The sequence below is a fragment of the Arvicanthis niloticus genome, chromosome X (assembly GCF_011762505.2).
Source record: "Arvicanthis niloticus isolate mArvNil1 chromosome X, mArvNil1.pat.X, whole genome shotgun sequence".
NCBI lineage: Eukaryota > Metazoa > Chordata > Mammalia > Rodentia > Muridae > Arvicanthis > Arvicanthis niloticus.
The window spans coordinates 65,684,393-65,687,581 of NC_047679.1; the positions used below are offsets into that span (position 1 = coordinate 65,684,393).

Below are 3,189 nucleotides of genomic sequence, written 5' to 3' on the forward strand. Positions count from 1 at the left end.
TTTCTGTAATGGTCTCTTATTGTTGCAAAGAAGAGCGTTGAGAGCTACAGTTACTAGTTGGAGTGAGAATAAATTTAAGAATACAGTGAGGAATTATGCTGGTCTAGTAAATTGGTTTGAGTAAGTTCTCTTCTAAGACTTATGACCTCACTAGTATAACCATGCTAGTTGGCTAGTTGGCTGGTTTTTCAGTAACAGGCCTGATTATTTGTCACCTGTTAAGCAGGCTGTGTATCTAACTAGATATGAAGTAATTACATGAGATATACCACCCCACTACCTCTGCCCACACAGCAGCCCTGTCCTGCTCAGGCTTGCAGGTTGAATCAACCAAAGTGATGTTTATGGAGAAGCCTAGTCCCCTGTTGCTCTGGGGGTAGTTTGTGCAATAGTGTTACACCCTGCTGAACCAAGTCCGGGACATGCTGCATGAATTTTATAGCAAGAACTCTTCCTATGCCCACAGGGGCTTGGATTCCAACTGGATGCCAGCAGATGCAGTCTACAGGCACAAGGAAATCCATAGGAAAGTAATGTCACAAAACTTTACCAATTACCACGCCAAGATCTGTCACGTGGATGCTCACGCAACTCTGAATGATGGGGTGGTGGACCAAGTGATAGAACTACTGCCCAACAACAACCAGGCTCTGCAGAGGTTCATGCAGACTTTTGTCCTCGCTTCTGAGGGCTCTGTTACCAATAAATTCTATGTTCACAAGGACATCCACAGATACTAAGATTAGGTCTTCCATGGCTTTGTCACAGAGCCTCAAGAGGAATCAGAAGAAGAAGTAGAGGAACCTGAAGAAAGACAGCAGACAGCAGAGGTGGTACCTGATGATTCTGGAACTTTCTAGATGAGACTGTCAGCAATGACTTGGAGGAGTGTTTAGAAGAGCCTATTATGGATCCAGAATCAGAGCAGGAGCCAGAGCCAGAGCCAGAGCCAGAGCTAGAACCTGTGCCTGACATCCGAGAGGACAAGCCTGAGCCTGGATTGGAAGAAGCTGCTCCTGAGGATGTGCAGAAGAGCGCTTCACCAGCCCCAGAAGACATGGCCCCGGCACAGGAGGACTTGAGGACATTTTCTTGGGCTTCTGTGACTAGTAAGAACCTTCCTCCCAGTGGGGCTGTTCCAGTGACAGGGACAGCACCTCACGTGGTCAAAGTGCCAGAGTCACAGCCACATTCAGAATCTAAGCCTGACTCTTAGATACCACCACAAAGGCCTCAGAAGATCAGAGAGTTCGAAAGCAGGGAATCAGTATCCCTCCTCTGAGAGGACCCCGACCAATCCATGAGGCTGGTGAACCAGGAGATGTGGAACCTCGAAGGATGGTGAGGCACCCTGGCAGTCACCAGCTCTTCAGCAGGAACCTGCCACATGAGGTTGACAATTTGAAACTGAAGAATTTTTTCCAAAATTATGGGAATGTGGTGGAGCTGCCCATCAACAGGGTTGGGAAGGTACCGAATTCTCAGCCTAGTTGTGTTTGGTGATTCTCAACCTGTTCAGAAGGTCCGTAATAATAGGCCGATCATGTTCCTAGGCATGGTCCATCTGAAAGTGGAAAAGAAGATAACTTGAGCTGCCAGGGAAGGTGACCGCAGAGATAGCCACCTTCTGGACCCAGAGGCCCCAGTGGTGGGCATAGTGATGGAATGAGAGGCCCTCCTGTTGCATGCATGGTGCAGAAACCAGGCTTTGGCGTGGGCATGGAGATTACAACTCAAAGGCAGTGAATTATTTGGCTCAGATCTGCACACAGCATAGGGCCCCGGCTCCTGCAGAATGGTGAATTCCTTCAACCAGCCTTTGGTGTGTCTGAGCCGTCTGTTATAAACTGCTTGAGTTTGTACAATTGTAATTTCGCTTGTGTTCATGGAGTATGCTCCCCAATCCCCTTTTGTCCCTTGACTTTTTAATCCTTCATTCTCAGTTTTTTGTAATGATACTTCTGGAGGGATAGATTTGTAAAGAAGAAGAGGAAAGACTGACCTTCCTGCTCACACTGCAAACACAGACTGGAGTTCCAAGGTCATTCCCCAGAGGAGCGTGTCTCAGTATCACTGACAATGGATGCTTCATTTGTTGGAAGACACAGGATTTGATAAACATTTTGGAAGCAGGAAAAATCAAGTCATGAATCCTCTCTGATGTGGAAAAAAATTGCCTTTTGGCAGCTGCCACTGGGTCCCTGCTGGTGTGACTAACTGAATAAAAGGTGTTTCCAGAACTTTGTTCTTTTGATATGTGACTACCAAACAACACGAAACCTCCATTTTTACCATTGGATTTTTAAATTGTGATGTAGCCTGTCAATGTCTAGAACACAGGTAAGGACTTCTGCTGAACTGTTAGATTTTTTTTTTAGGTAAAGTTTTTCATGTTTTATTTGTATTTGGAAAAAGAAAAAAAAAGGACAAAAAAATCCCCACAAGAAAACAAACATCCAAATCTGATAAGAAAACCAAGCAAAACTGTACCTTCTATTTATCTTTTATTCTTGTCTTGGCAATTGTTTAAAGAACAGTAATAAAGATTTTAGATTTGGTTTTAAAAAAATAGATACGAAGTTATACAACTTAGGCTGAAAATACTCCTCATAATATCCATAAACACCAAAACACAATACCAGGCATGAGAAATGACCTTTTGAGTTTCTGGTCAGGGTTGTCCAAGAAATTCCCCCAAACAATATAGTTTATTGCTCTCGCCATTTGTTGCCTCTTGGTGATTGAAAGAAAATCTCTTTTGCAAGACACATCAGCAGGTTTAAGACATGGAGAAATAGAGCTGGATCTGGACTGAACGTTTCCTTCCTGAGGTTGAGCTATCATAATATCAAAAGGTGCTCTGGAAGCTGCCAATGGAGGGAAGCAATGCATAGACCTACTACCAACTTGTAAAACCCATGAAGCACAATAATAATCATCATTGCAAGGTACCTTTGAAGGTTCAATAGTGCAGTCCTACCTTGGTGATGAAGATATTTTTATACATTAAAACAAATTGATGGCCTAATCTGTCATGCTTTTTACAATAGTAGACATGTATATAAACAGCTGTAATCCTCCAAAATATATTTTAAGATATTATTATTATTCAGTAATATAGGATCAAGTTCATGCATAGAGGTGTACATTTAAGAGTTTTGATCCATACTAGGGTAGCATCAAGGTCAG

At 43.2% G+C, this 3,189-nt stretch overlaps 1 pseudogene; it reads left to right on the top strand.

The window, feature by feature from the left end:
- The first annotated feature begins 338 nt into the window (after positions 1-338).
- Positions 339-1,746, top strand: LOC117695331 (ras GTPase-activating protein-binding protein 1 pseudogene; annotated as a pseudogene).
- The last annotated feature ends 1,443 nt before the right edge of the window (positions 1,747-3,189 follow it).